The sequence below is a fragment of the Microtus pennsylvanicus genome, chromosome 14 (genome assembly GCF_037038515.1).
Source record: "Microtus pennsylvanicus isolate mMicPen1 chromosome 14, mMicPen1.hap1, whole genome shotgun sequence".
Classification (NCBI taxonomy): Eukaryota; Metazoa; Chordata; class Mammalia; order Rodentia; family Cricetidae; genus Microtus; species Microtus pennsylvanicus.
This window is the reverse complement of record NC_134592.1, coordinates 31057702-31077108: the sequence shown is the minus strand read 5'-3', so window position 1 is coordinate 31077108 and position 19407 is coordinate 31057702.

Genomic DNA, 19407 nt, shown 5'->3' with positions numbered 1-19407 from the left:
CAAGCCACGTTTCCTACTTCATTCAGGACATAGTGACACCCTGCAGTCCAGGAGCCTGAGTAGGCTCCTTCAACCTCTTCTGGGAGCAACGGTTTAGGCCTCAGGTAACTTCACGCTGTCTCTTATTGGAAAAGAATATTCTTGATGTTATTCAAAGAAACAACCAAACAAAGTAAAAGAAACCCAGCAAGGCAATTTCTTTTTGTAAAAGGAGTGTGTCCTGACTCAAACCAGGCTAGTAAGTACGCCTGGGAAGGAAGTTCACTTGGTTTTTATTCTTGAAAAGGTGGTGACTGTGTCTCCCATTGGCTGCAGCTTTATCTCGTAATCTGACGTCATTGGCTAATTCATAACCAGCACCATGAAGAAAGGAAGGGGGAGGTCATCGGGTTCCAGGGAATACAGCAAAATTTTCCATATACAAATGTTATACCAGGTGGGGGAGATTAAAAGATTTGCATCAGAGTTTTACAAGGTTGGGGCAGCTTTACAGCACATCATTCCTAGCTACCATTGACAGAAAAAAAAATCAAAGTGTTTCCCATGCTCTTCTCACCCCTGCTCTGATTCCGCCAACCCCACAGCATTTGCCTTGTCCCTGTTGCCACGAACTAAGGTCAGCCCTTGAGGCTTTCTCTGGCTTTGTGTCCCTCAACTAAAGAAAGGGGGAGCTGAACATGGAAGTACATACTTGGTAATCCATAGCTCTTGGGAGACTGAGGCAAAAGGATTGCAGAAAGTTCAAAGCCTGCCTGGGCTTCAGAGTGAGTTCCAGGCTGGCCTGGATTACAGTGTGAGACCATGTCTCAAAAAACCCAGTCAAATAACACAGAGGAGAAATGGAAAGGCCCTAAGAGGAAGAGGGCTGAAGCAGTGTGGTGAGTTAATTGGGGAAATTGAGATTTACCAGCCTCAGATAGAGAAGCTGAGGGTTTTCAGATCCCACATTTCAAGGCTAGGAAATCCCTTGTTTGCAAAACTATGACCAAAAGACCCATTCCTCCAAAGACCAAGAAGAGGGTTCAATTTAGCAGTGACAGATCCAGGTGAGACAGAGAAGCGTTAAATGCCAAGAATTAGCTACAGCAACATGAACTCTGATCAGCACATGTTAAAAGTAGGATAGCTTAGTGCGCGCAGGAGAAGGTTCCTGGGTGGAAGGGGTAACCCGTGATGCTCTAGGGTCTCCGTGGGCCATTGTTTGTTAGAGCAAATCCATGGTAATCTGGACTCAGAACCTCGCCTCTTATACACATTCAGCAGAGGGATCTGACTCTGTGGGCCCCTGGAATGTGTTCGTTCTGGCTACTGCTCCCTGATTGCTCCAGACCCGAAAGAAACCAGAGGGGGTGATGTTAGGAGAGAGGCATGGAAGGGCACAGGTGGGTGCTGGAAAGAGGCACAGAGTCAGGGAGAATCTTGGTAAAGGACCTTCCCGTGCACTCCCTCCTTTGGGAAGTCCTCTCTGCTGTCCCAGGCTGCTTAGGGCTTCCCTCTGTGTTTCCATGACAGCCTGTGTTATCTTACTCCCTAAGCGAATTTAAGATGAGAGGGGGGGTGGCTGGAGAGATGGCTCAGTGGTTAAGAGCATTGCCTGCTCTTCCAAAGGTCCTGAGTTCAATTCCCAGCAACCACATGGTGGCTCACAACCATCTGTAATAAGGTCTGGTGCCCTCTTCTGGCCTTTGCATACACACAGATAGACTATTGTATACATAATAAATAAATATTTTTTAAAAAAAGATGATCTAAGGGTTTCCCATGTGTCTTCACTGTGAGTCCTCTGATGGTGGGAAATGTTCTACTGCACATCTTTGGTCTTAGCTACTACTCAAGGGGCTGAGGCAGAGGGACCATTTGAGCACTAGAGTTTGAGGTCAGCCAGAGCAACAGTCCCCTCCCCTACTCTTCCCTCCCCTCCTCTTCCCTCCCCTCCTACCCTCCCCTCCTCCTGTCTCCCCTCCCCTCTCCTCCTCTCATCTCCCCTCCCCTCCTCTCCTCTCCCCTCTCTTCCCCTCCCCTCCTCCCATCTCCCCTCCCCTCCTCTCCTCTCTCCTCTCTTCCCCTCCCCTCCTCTCCTTTCCTCTCTTCCTCTTCTTTCCCCTCTTCCTCCTCTCCTTCTCCTGTTCCCTGCCCCCTCATGAGCATATGTGTGTGTTTGAGAGCTAGAGATTGAACCCAAGACACTCTGCCACTGAGTTACATCCCCAGTCACTGTTTTTCTGAGGCATGTAGTTCAAGCTGCTCTAGAATTTCCTGCGTGCTGGTCTTACCGACACATCCCACCATGCCATCTCAGCTGGTGGCCGCCTTTGGGCCCTGGTATAGGGTGTGTATCACGGGATAGTGCTGTACAAATGGGACTTTGCCCGCTTTTCTAGGGGACGAATGCACTGCTTTGGGGGACTTTGTGCTTCCATCATCCCCGGAAGTGTCTTCAGAATAGCCTAACAAAGCCTTGGCTTTTTAGACCCACTTTTCAGCAAGACAGCTGGAGCGATGACCCAAGGGAGCCTCAGCCTGGGTCTACTCAGCCATGGATTAGCAGTGTGATTGGCAGGGATAGTGCCTAACAACCCTCTCCCTGTGCCTCAGTTTCCACCTCTACCAAATGGGGGCGATGATCCTAGAGATGCACAGGGTTGTCTTGGAAAAATCAATTGAGCTCTTGGGTGTGCAGGCAGTGAAAACATCTTGAGAAAGGTCTCTAAGACTTATACAGAGGTAAGATGTTATTAATAGCCTCATTATTATTCTTACCCAGAATGCCCAGGGAAAAGCAGCATGTGGCAGCCCCGGCCCCCGCACCCCACCCTATCATACTATTTCTGTACCTGGAAAGCAGGTTCTTGGAGTGTTCTTCCATGTTGAGCCAGTGTGGGGGCAAGAGAGTGAGTTCTGGGTAGACGGACCTTCTCTGGCTCTCCGGCCGTGGCTCTTTGGGGGCTCTCACCAAACCCTTTGATTAGAAAGCTTATCTGGCAGGGGGGCTTCAGCTATCTGCAGGGTTGTAGGTGGTGTCCTGTCAGCCACACCATTTGGTGCTGGCGAGGTACTGAGGTGGCCTCTCCCTCAGGAAGGCCTGGACAAGTATGTGTTACTCATGTAAACCCCAGGGGGAACCTGAGCTGGCCTCCCCAGGAATCTCTGACCTATCGTAACCTGCTTTAGATCAGCCGGATTCAGATTCCAATCCTCCGACCCAGGGGTACAAGGAAGCTGCTCTTTTAGTCCTCTGCATTTCTGAGGTAAAGTGAGCGGCTTGAGGCAGCTCATCTCCTTCCTCCCATTTTGCCAAAGCCTTGCAGCTCCGTGATCACCTGAAGCCCCACACACCTGAAGCTGGAGAGCCACAGCCCCAAGGGGAGCACAGCTTGCAGGAGCCCTCATACCACTCACGTCCTTGCCCTTAAACTCTGAACATGCTGGTATCAGCTGGCCCGTCCAAGGGGCAGGGAAGAGAGGCAGGTAGCCCAGAGATGGGCAAGGAATCCAGATGGGTACGGTCTGATGGTGACCCCACACTGCCTCAAGGGCTACAGGCGACATCCAGGTTCTATTTACCACCCTCCCTCCCCGCCCCATTCCCAAGTCAGAGAGCATTCATAGCAGGCTGCCAGCCAAGAGCCTGAGTCCTCCAGCTCTGAGCTCTGGGTCTCAGCTTCCAGCCTTCCCTGGCCCAGGGGGAGCCTGAGGGTACAGCGAAGCTGAAGACGTGGGCTTTTCATTGTCTGTGGGAATAACCAAAGTCTCCGGTCAGGGAAGCTGTGGCACAGAGGATTCAAAGCCAGAAGAAAAATCTCTGTGGTCAGGGAAGACTAGAATGTGGAATGAGATGTCACAGTGAGGCGCTACCAGGCCCACGCAAGTCTCCCCCCCCCCCCCGCCTCCCCCCGCAGGAGGAAAAGCAGCCGTGACTCTTGCCTGTCTCCAGGGAATGGCCCGTTACAGAGAAACACAGTGGCTGCTCTGAGGAGGTCTTCCGAGTCCCCAGCCCCATGCTCTGGCACTTTGGCTCGGCTCCCCATCCCCACTTGGCCAGACAGGTCTGCTGCTGCTGCTGTTGCTGACTTAAAACGATGCCCTCAATTCTATCTTTAGCGCTGGCTGCTGGGAGCCTGAGTGACAGGAAGGATGGGGGCTTGTGCGGGGTGGGGAAATTTTGTGGTTCCCAGGTTTGTTGAGAAGGTTCAAGGCCTATGTAATATTCATCGATACGTCTGTGGCCCATACAGTGGTGGGTCTAGTTCTCCACGGATGCTGGTGAACAGGGATGAAGGCAAGGGCAACTGGTCCAGAGACCAAGCTATAAACCCCAAGGAACACTGCGTGATCTTGGGCAAGTGATGCCCCTCTCAGCCTCAGTTTCTTCATTTGTAAAGAGGAGACCGATGTAGTGTCTGTGGGTCTGCCTCCACCGACTGCACCGATACGTCCACTCTCACCTCGTGTCCTTACACACTACCCCCACAAACAGGCAATGCTGCTTGGTTTGAAGTGAGAAGAAAGAAAAGTATCGGCCTTGCGGTGGATCACCTACCCCTTCCTTCATTGCTGAGCTGTAACCCACTCTGGATTTTTAATTTAATTTATTGATTTTTGAGACAGAATCTCCAGCCTAGACTGGTTTCAGATTTACATATTGCTATCGCTGGCATCATGTTCAGATTCAGCCACCACACCCAAGTCCAATCCTGAATGCTGAACTTCTCACAGAGAATGCCACTAGACAAGGGTCTTGTGGTGACAGAGGGGGAAGCTACCGGACTAAAGAGCTTTAAAGGGTTCCTTGCCATCTGTGGAGTCATCTGTGGAGTCACGTGGCTTTCTCTGGGGGCAACTACAGAATCACTGTAAGTTTTAATGGAAGACAGGAGGAGCAGAGATCTCTGAATTATCTCTTTCTCTCCTTCCAGAAGTCTCCTTAATGCAGGGAGAATGCTTTGAACCATGTAGTCAGAACCAGTGATCAGCTTTGGGCATAGAGGCCCGTTACAGTTATCTTTTCTCACGAATGCTATCTCCTTTTGGAGACTTGAGTGTCTCCCATTCTGCGTCCTCCAGTTTAAGAGTCTTGGCTTTCGGGGGATGGATTCAGGTCCTATAACAAGGGATGAGCAGGCCTGGTGCCCATGTTGGCCACTTTCCCCACTTGCTTATCACAGAAGCCCAGGATTTGGGGGTTGGAGGGGTGGCTCAGTGAGTCAGGACGTTTTCCTGGCACTCATGTTGGGGGTTCACAACCTCCTGTAACCCCAACTCCAGAGAATCTGATGTTCTCTTCTGGATTCTATGGGCATTCACGCTTACAAGTAGTTTACCTCCAGTTCCCCATACACATAATTAAAAATAAAATAAATCTTAAAACAGACAAACAAAAATCTGCTGAACAACTGAAGAATCCCGACCTTCTCCTTCCTGCCTGAGGGACAGACAGCTCAGCCCATAAAGCTGTTAGCCTTTGGTCTCTAGGGAAATGCATTTCCCCAAGCATATTCAGATAAGGCAGACGAAACTGCCTCTCCCAGCGGGTGTCTAGAACAGCCATCAACAGCCTTCACTAGGATTGACAGGAAAATCCTTCCTTCGAACAATGGGACACAGCAAGCTCCCATCCAGCCAATTGCTTTTTTCAATAAGAGAACTTCTCCCAAGGAGGGTTGAGAAAGGGCTGAGGGGGTTTCACTGCCAGGCGGGGCAGTTGGTTGGGAGACACACAGGGGCTGACTCTGGCTGAGGGAACCTCCAGCCAGACCTACTGAGGCACCTGTGTGGAGCCACAAGGAGACTTGAGGCAAGACTTGAGGTTCAGAGAAAGAGTCGGGAGAAGGAAGGAAGTCAGGGTCCATGCCTCTCCTGCCAGCTTTGAGGTGGGAGGATTGGAGCCTCTGTCTCAGGTTCCGACGGGGGAGGACCTCATGGGTGAGCCTGTTGGGAATCTGTAGGCCTCCTTGGTGGACATCCAAGGAACAAGGTCACTGGCAAGTCAGGAAGGCTGTGTCAGGAAACCTGGCCCACCAAGCCATCCACCTTCCTCAGTGCTATCCAGGGAGAAGGTGGCTTGTACTGGGAGCTTGGACCAGTTACTTTATCTCCTCTGTACCTCCGTTTCCTGTCTCCCTTCACTTCGCTAGGGTGTTCTCATCGGAATGGAGACAGATGGAAAGGTATCTCTTTTTCTTTTTTTAGAGGAAATTTAATTACATTGGCATAATGGTTTGGGATGTGGGGTTTTTTTTGCATATAAAACATTTAATTACTTATTTATTGAACTTCGTTTTGAGTCAGGGTCTCATGGAGTACAGGCTGGCCTGGAACTCAAGAGTGCAGCTGAGAGTGACCGGGTGACCCCGATCGCCTGCTTCAGGCTCTCAAGTGCCAGGGTTATAGAGCTGTGCCTGGCGTCAATTTTTATTTTTAAAGATTTTATTTATTATGTATACAATACAGTGTGCTGCCTCCATGTATGACTGCAGGCCAGAAGAGGGCACCAGATCTCATTGTAGATGGTTGTGAGCCACCATGTGGTTGCTGGAAATTGAACCTCTGGAAGAACAGTCAGCATCCTTAACCTCTGAGCCATCTCTCCAGCCCCGCCTGGCGTCAATTTGCTTGCTTGCTGGTTTGTTTATAGACTGGCCTTGAACTCCTCTTGTTCCTGCCTCCCGCTTGCTGGGGTTACAGGCACGTGCTACCACATCTAGTAAGGTACTTTCAACACTGAATCATCTTCCTAAGACAGGAGTGCTGATATTCACCTGTAAATCCCAACGCCAAGGGTCTCCAGGGGGAGGGTCAGGAGTCCCTGGACAGTCTAGGCTATATAGCAAGATCCTGTAACCAAACAAAGCAAGTCCACAGGCATATTCAACAAACGGAGTGCTACACGGCAGCCAATTGCTTCTTCCGGGCTCCTCTTCCTTCAGCTGTTATCAGCTCTGTCCCGCAAGGCCGGGGCCACACCTCTCCTTTCCCTGTGGTCCTCCCTGCTTCCTCCTGGGGAAGGCAAGGACTTTGTCACCTTATCCTCCTTTTCTGCCTTTTGCGGCCTGTGCTTTGTTTGATGCTGGGCTCCTGGTGAGGTAGCAGTTCCTGTGTGTCCCCTGTGCTCCAGCTCGGTCTCTAAGTTATCTGGGATGATCACCAGTGTGTGGAAACCGTTGGATGTTTAGGTGGACACCCACATTAGGCCTGACTTCCAGCACTTGCCACGGCTCACTCTGCTCATCACGCCCCCCTCTGTAGACAACAGCACTCTGCTTCCTCCTGTCTGCAATCCATCCCAGGCCCAACACCTGCAATGCCCTCCCTTTCTCTTTGCTAAATCAAGTAAATGCCCTTTGAACAATGTGCTAACTGTCTCCCCTACTCCGGGAAACCTTCCCCAAATAACCTGTCAGCCGTCTTCTCCCTTCACTCCCAACACCTTGCAGACTATAACAGGACTGGCCTCTCTGTTGCACGTGCATGTGTGAGTTATGTCTGTGGGTTTAAATAATAATAAAAGCAGTGTGTGTGTGTGTGTGTGTGTGTGTGTGTGTGTGTGTGTTTGCCAGACAGCACACACAGAGGTCAGAGGTCAATTTATGGTCACACTGTGCAACTCCTTCCACTCTGTGCAACTCAGGTTGTCAGGCATGGCAGCAAGCGTCTTTACCTGCTGAACCACCCTGTCCGTCAGACTACGGCTGTTAAAGATCATCCCTTCCAGTGGGACCATGACACTGGTTCCCAATGGTGAGTTAGGCACAGGCTGCTGACCTATTGTGAGGAAGATGGCCAGATCAGGCTTGGCATATAGGAAGACGGGACAGCGACAGTGTCAGGTGTGGCGGCTGCTGTGACCTTATGCAGGGTGACTGGAAGCATGACCTTTCTATGGAAGCAGGGCCCTTCTGACCCTACTCCACAGAACTCACCCTCACAGACAGGGCTTGTAGATGAGCTGCAGACCCCATCACTGTCATCCCCAGGGCAGCTCAGAGAGCCCAGGCTCTCTGCACTGCGGAAGGATGAGGCTGGGCTATTCCAGTGTCCGTGTTTGGCTTAGCACATAGTCCTAGACTGTTATGTGGTTTTACATTCAGAGATGCCAAGCTCGAAGCACGCTTGCTGCTCAGTCCGGCCATCAGGCCCGGAGTAACCTTTAGGTGCCTCCTGGCCCAGCAATTGCTTTGTTTATGGTTCTGGTTGGAAAATGAAGATCCCTCCCTGCCAGCAACTAATCTACCAAAATAAACAAGATTTCTGCTTTCTCGTGACAAAGACAGTCCCTGCATGCCAATCTTAGGGCTGCCAGATTGCCATTTCAAGTGGGTGCAGCCAGAGGGCTTGTAACTCGCAGGTGACTGCACAGGAATGAAGAAAACTCAGTCAAGAGGGAGCAGAGAAAAGCGTTTCCTGGGAGTTCCTGATTCATCCTTCACTTCTCCGCCAACGAGTCTTCATGCCCTTGGCTCGATGCTTTCCTTTTAGCCACAGCAAGCAATCCTTGTTTTCCCCCTGTTCTATTTGGTTTGTTTTCAGCTCTCTCCTGAAGCAGCGCAGCCTGGCTGTGCTTCCAACCACACCAGTGCCCCGTGGTTTGTTTACTATTTTTTAATTTAATTTATTCTAATTTTTGTTAGTTTATTATTACTTTTAAATTTTTATTTAATGTGTATGGCTGTGCACGCTGTGTGTGCAGCACCCACAGAGGCCAGGAGAGGGTGTCAGACTCCCTAGGACAGGGCTCACATATGGCTGTGAGGTGTTGTGTGAGTGCGCTGGGAATAGAACTTGGTTTCTATAAAGAGTGCTCTTTAACCCCCAAGCCATTTCCCCAGCCCCCTCTTTATTTATTTTTTGAGACAAGGTTTTACTGCATAGTTCAAACTGGACTAGGGTTCACTTTGTTGTCCAGGCTGGTCTCCAACTCATGGCAATCCTCCTGACTCAGATCTTGAGTGCTAAGATTGCAAGCATGAGCCACTAAACCTGCCTTAACAAGATTTGGACTAGCATATTGCCTGCCTGCTTGCCTTCCTCTTTTTGTCCCTCCCTCCCTTCTATTTTTTTCTTTTTCTTTTTACTTTATTAAAAATAACAACAACAACAAAACAGCCAGGTGGTGGTGGCTCATGCCTTTAATCCCAACATTTGGGGGCAGAGGCAGATGGATCTCTGTGTGTTTGAGGCCAGCATGGTCTACAGAGTGAGTTCTAGGACAGCCAGGGCTACACAGTGAAACTCCAAAATAAAGAGTTATTTTGTGTGCGTGGGTGTTATTGCCCGCCTGTGTCTGTGTAGCACGTGAGGATCTGATGCCCGTGGAGGCCTGAAGAGTGCATCAGATCTGCTGGAACTACAACTATGGAGGATTGTGAACCTCCTGTGGGCACTGGAACGGAACCCAAGCCATCTGCAAAAGCAGAAAGTATTCTAAAAGACTGAGCCATCATTCCAGTCCTCCCTTTTTCCTGAGAGTATTTATTTACTTATTTTAATTTTTGCGAACTCAAGTCCTCTATAAAAGTGACAAATAATCTTAGCTTTTGGGGCCATCTCTCCAGCCTTTTTGTTTTTTGAGACTGAGTCTCATGCAGCCCAAGCTGGTTCCATACTTGCTATGTAGCCAAGGATGACTTCGAATTCCTGATTTTACCTCCCAAGTACTGGTGTTACAGGCATATCCCACCACACCCAGATCTTTCTTTTAAATTTCTTTTTATTTGTTTGTTTTGCCTATTGGCACTTTGCAGGCCTTTGTCACCAGGATTCTTGGCTTGCCACATTTTTCTGATGGGTCTGGTCCTTTCACCTAAGACAACAAGCTAGAAATGGCACCTAGGTGGAGGGGTCACTCTCTCTCTTTCCTAGGACACTGGGAAGGAACAGAGACCACTCTTTGGAACAGGAGGCACAGCTGTGCATCTGCCATGCAGAACTGCTGAAAGTTGGCATGGTTGTGCTCAGGTAGACAAAGCACGAAGTGTGGGGCCAGGAGGGAGGGCGGCAGGGGTGGCACCAGCCAGGGACCACGGAAAACGACATGGGGAGTTGAGAGCGAAGAACACTGTCCCCTCCTTCCAGTCCCTGCTGGGAGCCAGGCTCTGTGATCACACTCCTGCCTCTGGGAGCCTCTTGGGTTTAGGTCCCTAGTTGGTGGGTTGATTAAGAGAGGACAAAAAGGCCCCTCCCCCAGTCCTCACACACCTCTCCAACTCCTTGCCTTCTCTGCCTGCTCCCGATGGCTTTGGCATTTGGGTGTCTCTGGCAGGATTTTATCTATAGGTATTTTATCTCTGTAGATCCCAGGAATTCCCGGGGCCAGCCAGCCAGCCAGCCTTGTGTGTGTTTTTAAGGTGCCTAGTGTTAACACAGAGTGAGGGCTTCAAGGGGCTCATGGTTGTTCCTGGGGTAAGGAAAACACAGATAACACTGGAAACACGAAGAGCATAATTTCCTTATAGACAGCTCAGGAAATTTCATTCTCTGTCTTCTGCTTTCTTCTCACTCCTATCAATACTATGCTCCCCTCCCCCCACACTCTCCCCTTCTATTTATCCTGGAATAGTTTGGACACAACACCTCATGGTGCCTCTTTATCTAGATCATTCCCAGAGAGACAAAGAAGTGGCCTCAAGTGTCTCTGGAGTGTCTAGGCAGAGAGAGGAATCTAGATGAGATCTAATTAACAATTTACAGGCTAGACTGATTGTGCTGTTTGCTGTTGTGAACGCACAACCACCATGCACACCAGGCGCTGTGCTGGGTTTTGGTGGGAGCAGCGAGCGGCACAAAATGAGCAAGAACAGCTCTGGCTGGCTTCAAAGTACCCGTTCTCTATGCGTTTCTGGCATTGCTTGAGCTCCGAAACTTCATGCTGCTCGGAGTCCTCTGGAGTATAGTGCTTTGAGGTGCTAATAGAAATAAGATGGGCGGTGAGGATTGACGCCCACACCTGCTCACACATGCACTAGCACAGATGCCTGAGTGCACATGCCACACGCGTGCACCATACACACACCCAGAAGATGGGTGCAACCCGAAATCACCTGCTGGAGTCATGGCATTAATGTCGGCGAAAAGCTCACCTGAGCTTTCTGGGTTGGGATTTCCTGTAACCCAGGGTGGCCCTGAACTGGATATGTAGATCAAGCTGGACTCGAACTCTTGATCCCGTCTGTACACATGGCCCTCATCGGAGTTTTATCTATCTATCTATCTATCTATCTATCTATCTATCTATCTATCTATCTATCTATCTATCTATCATCTATCTATCTTAGCTATTTAGTTATTATTTACATTTATTATGTATACAATGTTCTGTCTGCATATGCTCCTGCAGGCCAGAAGAAGGCACCAGATCTCATTACAGGTAGTTATGAGCCACCATGTGGGTGCTGAGAATTGAACTCAGGACCTCTGGAAGAGCAGTCAGTGCTCTTAACCACTGAGCCATCTCTCCAGGCCCCCATCTGAGTTTTGATCATCGTAAGAAATTTATATTCTATTCTAAAGAAATATAGGTTTTCTTTAATTAATTAAATGTAATCATTTATTTTACATCCCAATTGCAGTTTCCCTTCCCTCCTCTCCTCCTATTGGAGTCCCCCCTCCATCCCTGCCCCCCCATCCACTTCTCCTCTGCCTCCTCTCAGAAAGGGCAGTCCTCCCATGAGTGTCAACAAAGTATCTAGTTGAAGTGGGACCAAGTTCCTCCTCTGTGCTATGGGCTCTGTGCTCTGGGTCAAGGCAACCCAGCATGAGGAATAGGTTCCTGGAAGCCAGCCAAAGCGGTAGGGACAGGTCCGTCCACTAGGAGTCCCACAAGTATACAGAGCTAGACAACAGTCACACACATGTAGAGGGAACTATAGGTTTTAATGTAAATGAGCCTCCCCTTCACTAGCCCCCCCCCCCCAAGTGCAGCTATAACACAGAAAAGCGGGAAAGTGGGTTCATGCTTGCTTTGTTTCTTCCTCCCTCCCTCCCTCCCTCCCTCCCTCCCTCCCTCCCTCCCTCCCTCTCTCCCATCTCCTTCTCTCCTCCCTCTTTCCCTCCCTCTCCCCTTCCTTTCTTTCTTCTTTTGGTGTTTCCAAGACAGGGTTTCTCTGTGTAGCCCTGGCTGTCCTAGAACTCACTCTGTAGACCAGGCTGGCCTTGAACTCAGAGATTTGCCTGCCTCTGCCTCCTGAGTGCTGGGATTAAAGGTGTGCATCACCACCACCCAGCTCATGTTCTCTCTCTCTCTCTCTCTCTCTCTCTCTCTCTCTCTCTCCCCCCCCCCTCTTTTTACCTGGTCTTCTTGATACATTATACCCAAGGGACACAAGTGTCTTGAGGTCCTCATCCTCCTCTCTCCTCAGGCACCTGCTAGCCCTAACTTTTCCTGCCATTTCTAACCTTTTTCTACCAGGATCTCCCATCCTCTCAAGCCTCCTAGTCTGGGAATCCCTCCCTCAACTTCCCTTCTTTCTGGGCCTTCCTTAGACAGGCTCCCTGTTTGGTTCTGGCTCTGGTTTGTGTGTTTGGTATTGTTCTGGGGCTGGGGACACAGAACCATTGAGACCAAGGCAAACAGTGGTAGAATAAGAAGGCACTGGTGATCCCATTTACACTTCTGGAAATTACCTCTTGGGTGTGTGTGTGTGTGTGTGTGTGTGTGTGTGTGTGTGGCACGTGCAGGCAAGCATCTGTGTATTCGAGTGTGCCTGAGTGGATGTGGGCGCCACTCTTCGACTCCCACCTTGATTCTAAGGTTTTTATTGGTCACCTGCTCCTTAGATTCTGAGCTGTGCTGGACACTGGGAGCAATGTGAAGGCAAAATGGAAATGTTTCCCTTGTTTTGCCAAGCATGGTGCTGCAGGCACTTCTTCCCTGCACTTGGGAAGCAGAAACTGGAGAATCAGGAGTTCAAGGCCAGCCTCAGCTACAGAGTCAGTCTGTGTCAAACATGCGCACACACATACACAACCAACAGAAACAAATCATTTTGTATGCCAGTGATGTTTGTGAGTTGCTGGGGAAGATCCTCAGGGCACTGTGTAATTCTGAACTGTCCTACGAAGCCAAGAGGATACAGTGTTCTGAGAATTACAGCCAGCGCTTGGCCTGGTCAGGGGAGGTGGCCAGGAAAGGCTTTTCCTGAGGAAGAAACCTTTCAGCAAAACACAGCAGGGGTTAGCAAAAAGAGAAGGGGCAGGATTGAGGGCAGAAACCCTCTGGCACAGCAGATACCTGTGTGTGAGCCTCGAGGCTGGGAAAAAGAGAACATGAGGAACTAAAAGGAGACCAGTGTGGTTGGAGCCAAGACAGACGAAGGAGAAGCAGAGTAAGAACTGGATCGTAACTGTATGTATTAGCTTAGATGCCAAGCCAGCAGAGAACCAAACAGGCCGACTTGTTCCAGAGTAAATTAAGTAGGAGCGACTTTAAGTAAAATAAATTAGCCAAGACTGGGAGCTCAGTAGGAGGTAAACTCATTCTTATAAATACTCTAGCCAGGACAAATGCCGTAATACCGGTGCTCAAGGGGCTGAGACAGGAGGATTGCCAAAAGTTTGAGACTAGACTGGGCTACCTAGTTAGACTTTGCCTCAACAAACAGAGCAGCTGGGGCTGGGGAAACACCCACCATGCAAGTCTGGATCCCCAGCATCTACATAAAGAGGATGAGTGTTAGGCAGTGGTGGCGCATGCCTGAAGTCCAGCATTTGGGAGGCAAAGGCAGGGGGGATCTCAGCATTTCAGACCAGTCTGGTGTACAGAACAAGTTTTAGGACAGCCAGGGCTGCACAGAGAAACCCTTTCTCCAGAAGCCAAAAATAAATAAATAAAACAAAAACAAACAACAACAACAAAGTATCTGTAACCCCAGGGCTGGGGATCAGAGAGACAGATGGATCCCTGAAGCTCACTGGCCAAGAGTTTAGGTTCGGTGAGAGATCTTAGTGCCAAAAAAAAAAAAAAAAAAAAAAAGTGGGAAAGTGGTACAGGAAGGTGTTATACCCAAATCCGCAAAGTCCCCACACAAGCCAACCAGGAAACTAAGAGTTTCCTGGTTTGCTATGGAAAAGCAAAGAGCCTTTATTTTAATCAAGTTTGCAAACTCGGTCTCTCCGCATGTTCAACGTATTGGAATAACTGGAGAGCCCCGAGCTCAATTAGAATTGGGTTTTTATAGTGGTAAAGGTGGGGGAGAGGGGTTTCTGAGGTTCAGGGCCCCTGATTGGCTGACATTTGTCTAGGGGTGTCCTGGTGAGGTGTGCTGGCAGGTGTTTCTATCTATAGCACTTGGAATGCCAGGCATTTCCTTTGAATGGTCTGCTCTTGGGTGGGGGTCAGGCAGTGCCTGGCTGTGGTTCCTCCTGCAACCAGGCATTGCCTCAGGGTAAACTACTGAGACTCAGACCTCTTATTACATTTATCAAGGGCCGAGTTCTACTCTGGCAGGTGATAATGGTTGGAAATAAAGAACTTCCTTTGAGTGACCTGCCCATACTTAGCTTATCATAGCTGGCCCTGCACAGGTATCCAATGTTGACTTCTGACTTCCACATGTATGTACACACATGTGCATAAAGATGCACATGTGTTACCCGCCCCCCCTACACACCACAAAAAATTTTAGAGGACAGGAAGTAGGAACATGAACTGGAGAGATGGATCAGAGATTAAGAGCATTGGCTGCTCTTTCAGAGGACCTGAGTTCAATTCCCAGCAACCACATGGTGGTTCACAACCATCTATAATGAGATCTGGTGTTCTCTTCTGCCATGCAGGCATACATGCAGGCAGAACATTGTATACATGATTAATTAATCTTTTTTTGTTTGTTTTTCGAGACAAGGTTTTCCTGTGTAGCTTTGGAGCCTGTCCTGGAACTCACAGAGATCCGCCTGCCTCTGCCTCCCAAGTGCTGGGATTAAAGGCGTGCACCATCACTGCTCTGCTAAAATAAGTAAATCTTAAAAAAAAAAAAAAGAGTGAGGAGCAGATTTATTGAGTGAAGGAGTGGCCAGATGATAAATGGATGAAGATTAGGTTCAGTATTCCGTGTCCTATTTCCCAGCCGCGTTGCAAGCAGAGGCCCAGCCTGGCTCCTTTCTCAGAGCAAATCACCCACAGTGCTCTTCTTTCTCGTTGCCATGGCGTTCTGTCTACTTGGCTGTCAAGCCACTGTCCCATTGTATTAGCGATGGCTTGCTGCTGACCTCTCTTCCCTGGACTCTGATCTCCTTGAAGACAGGGGCTTCTTTAAGATTTTGTAAAAATCTCCAATGCTTAACACAGTTCATGGCGCGTCAAAGGTGCCCAGTAAAAATTGGTTTGAAAAACCTCGCCCTGACCTGCCATACAAATTTAACTAGACTGCATGATAATCACGATGGATGAAGGATACAATTGTCCATGATTTCTATATCCTAAAAAAAATTATTTTAAGAGGGTTGGCTACCTCACAGATCTGCTTTACAACAGTTTCTAGCCGGGCTTGGTGGCCCAAGATTGTAATTCCCACTGGGCAGGCCGAGGTAGAAGATCGTACGCTCACAGCCTGGTCGCATAGCAAGTTCTAGGGCAGCCTGGGCAACTCGGCAAGACCTAGCTAGAAGAGGATGTAACTCACTGATAGAATACCTGCCCAGCATGTCCAAGGTCCTGGGTTCAGTCCTCAGCACTGCCGAATACAAATTGTTTTAAACTTTTTGTGATGTGTGTGTGTGTGTGTGTGTGTGTGTGTGTGTGTGTGTGTGTATGTAGGGTGTGCATGCGAAAGCTGGTGCTCTCAGAGGGGAGAGGTACAGGATCAGCTCTGGTGTGGTCCTCTTTAAGAGCAGTACACACTCTTAGTCACCAAGTCTGCAACCCTCCAACATCTCTGTATCTGTGAGGTGATCGAATCTAGGTCATTGTTTTTCTAGCGTATTTTTCAGATTTCTGTGGGTGTGCTCAGCTGGCTCCTCTAACCAACAAGACCCAAGTCGGAAAAGCCAAGGGACTGAGTCCTCAGGCCTCTCGTTTCCAAGCTATGCGTACACAAGTATCCTTTGTTTTGTCTCTACCATACTTCTGGCGGCGGCACATACCTTTAATCCCAGCCTGTGGATTTCTGTGAGTTCAAGGCTAGCCTGGTCTGGTCTACTGAGTGAGTTCCAGGACAGCCAAGGCTACACAGAGAAACCTTGTCTCAAAAAACTAAACCAAACAAATGATACTTCTGTTAGGCGTTTAGCTAAAAGGTTAAATGATTTGCGCAAGATCACGCAGGAAATGGGTCAGACCCAGAGCCTTTCCTTTTGTCCTCCTCCGCTGTATTCCCTAACCCCAGGCTTTCCCACCAGCCACCTAGAAAGGGCACAGTTCTGAGCTTCGACAGTCCAGGCCAGCGGTTCTCAACCTGGAGTTCGAATGATCTTTTCACAGAGTCACATATCAGATATCCTGCATATCCGATATTTAAATTGCAATCCATAACAGTAGCAAAAATTACTTACAAAGTAGCAATGAAAATAATTTAATGGTTGGGGGTCACCACAACATGAGGAACTGTATTAAAGGGCCACGGCGTTAGGAAGGTTGAGAAGCACTGGTCTAGCAGATGCTCCTGGGCTCTTTGGGCTTTGTTCCCACTAAACCACGCATTGGCACTGGTGGGAAGTTGCAGGGGCCCATCAGAGGCTGCAGACATTCACTATACCGCAGGGGAGACAGCTGCATGAGCCGGATGTGCTTCCTCTCACCCTCTCAGAGACACAGTATGACTTACAGCTACCGAGCTGGAGACATCACAGCGTCCTATCTGGAAGCCAAAGGGAGGGGAGGCTTTGTGTACTGAAGATGGTAGCCAGAGGGGAGGGAAGCTGGAGCCAGGGAGCCGTTAAGCCAGCCGGAGATGAGGCTGTGTTGGCAGTGAGTCACAGATGCTGATGACGGTTGGCTTCCAGAGGATGTGACCCCGAATTTGCCTACCTGGGACAGGGTACTTCGGTGTCCTTCACAAGAATGAAACCAAGCCAGCTGCTACTCTTTCCCTCATTCTTGGAGACCAGGTGGCTATAGAATTTAACGGTCCCATTCAAACCCCAGAGAAAATGGCACTTGTCTTCCATAGAGACAATTATATAAGTCACTCTGAGTGCCGGGCATGGCGGTGCATACCTGTAATCCTAGAACACGGTAGGCGGAGACAGGGAGATTACAAGTTCTGGGTTAACCTCAATCACACAGGGTCCAAGGACAGCCAGAACTATGTAAGACGCAGTCTCAAAAAATAAATAGAACAAAAAATTGCTGAGCTCTGAGTTCTCGCCATTTAGTCAAAGACTAAAGGGCAGTCCCCGTTCTCAAACTGTTTATAATCTAATAGGAAGGTAAGCGCTCACACAAACATTGTACCTCAAAAAGGATGTTACAGTCTGGTTTAATGGAGGCAAAGCAGAGCAGGCGCCTGGGAGGACATGGGGCTTGAAAGGGGCCTGGAGTTAATCTGGGAGCCAAATGCAATCACGTGCCTATGATTCCAGGCCTCTGAACAGCTTTTGTGGCTGCAACCTTCCTCATCAAGGGCAGTGATGATACTAACATCAGTGGAACTCCTGAGAAAGGTGGTGGGGATTGAGAATGTTACGGCTGAGGAAACTGAGGCCCTAGGAGGTACCCAAAGTCAATCAACTGGAAAGAGTTGGCCGGGAGATGCAAACCTAGCTAAATTCGATCTGTAAGCAATGGCTGCCTCCCAAAGTGAAGTCCCTTCCCAGAGATGCTGGTGGCATCTGTCTCTCTGGTGCCAAGCTTCTAGGCTGTAAAGCCCCTTGGGGGGCTAGGTTAGGAGAAAGGACACCACACATCTCAGAGTCCTGAAGAATGAGATGAAAGTTCCCTAAGCCAAGCATCAGGGAGGCGGCCTGTCAGTCAAATGCCTTCTAGGCCTTAGTCTCAGTCCCAAGCCTCTCTGGATTCCTAAGGTCTTCCTCACCCTCACAGGTAAACGAGCTGTCAGTCTGTCCACCACGCTCAGATGTTACCTTAGGATCCCGATGAACCAAGGTGGTTCGTGCTGAGGCCTGGAGGTGACCTAGCTGAATTCCTTCAGTCTCTACCTTTATAGCAACAGTGGCTAATGGCACAGCCACTAAGAAGCTTCCTCTTTGCTCTCCCTGGCCACAAAACAGTGACGTAAGAGTCATTTCCCTCGATTGTGCAACACAAGACTCCTGTGACCATCACTCCGATACACTGAGCAGCCCTGCCATATCGTGGGTTTTTATACTTTGATCCACCTGGCAGAGGCACGCGGGTGCACGGGGTGCGGGGAACAGAGCGAGGCATTCCTCTCACGCTGAGAGCAGGCTGCTGCCGCTGGCCCATCCTTCTGCTTTTTGATCCAGCACACCCAGCGTCTGCCACGTTCAAGGCCAGCAGCCATCCATATTGCCTGCCGAGTTCCTCAGTGGTCTGACCTGCTGGCAGCCAGGAGTTAAGTGGATCCCTTCACCTGCTGGGTGTTTATCTGGGACACACGGTTTGTGGAGAGGGACCCACCAGAGAGAGCGAGATTTACCTTCTCAGAGCTCCTGGAGGGGAGGGTGGTAGCGCTGGCATGACGAGATTGTTCCAGAATCTGTGCCCTTACTGTCCACAGGGACAGGCCCCTGTGCTCTGTGACCACGGTGTGGGACTCTGGAGGCTCTCATGCATATGACCCATCCTCTGGTGGGTCCCTCACTCACACAACTCAGAGCCTCGGTTCCTCGGGGTCTTTCCAGCAACCAAACCCCTGGTCTGGAGAGCATGGTAGGTTCCTATGGCAATGGGCCTTTTAGCTGTTTCCATGGCAACCAACACTCAGACCATCTAGTTGCTAGTCAACTGACAGCTGTAAGTGAATCGGATTGAGTTTACATGAGCTGAGGGCTAGGCCCTGGGATCCTCTGGAGAGGAAAAGCTACGACCACCCTAAAATAACTCAACTCCTCAAGACTTTTAGACAACACTTAGGGAAACACACAGCCACTTTCTACCCTGGATCGCACAGTTCTATCCACATTCCCAACACACACAGCTGAGCATCTTGGGCCTTTCACCATGGCACACACTAGTTTATTCCCGGCTCTGTCTCCGCTCAGAGGGCTACTGGGGCCAGCGTAGCATGAATTTCAAATGATGCTCATCCCACTGACTTTTCGACACTCTGCTCCATGTCAGCGTTGTTCCTGGGTACCACACCTTTGTCGCCAAACCAACCCCCTGTGGGAGCACTGCTCTTGGATCCTCTAAGCACAGGTGCTTGTCCCTACGGACAGTAAGAAAATGGTAATGCAAGATCATCTTGTCTTAGTTGCCCTCACCCACTTCAAGTCCTTTTCTATGCCTGGGGCATTCCCAGAGACCACTCCCCTTATCAATCTCTGTGAATCATC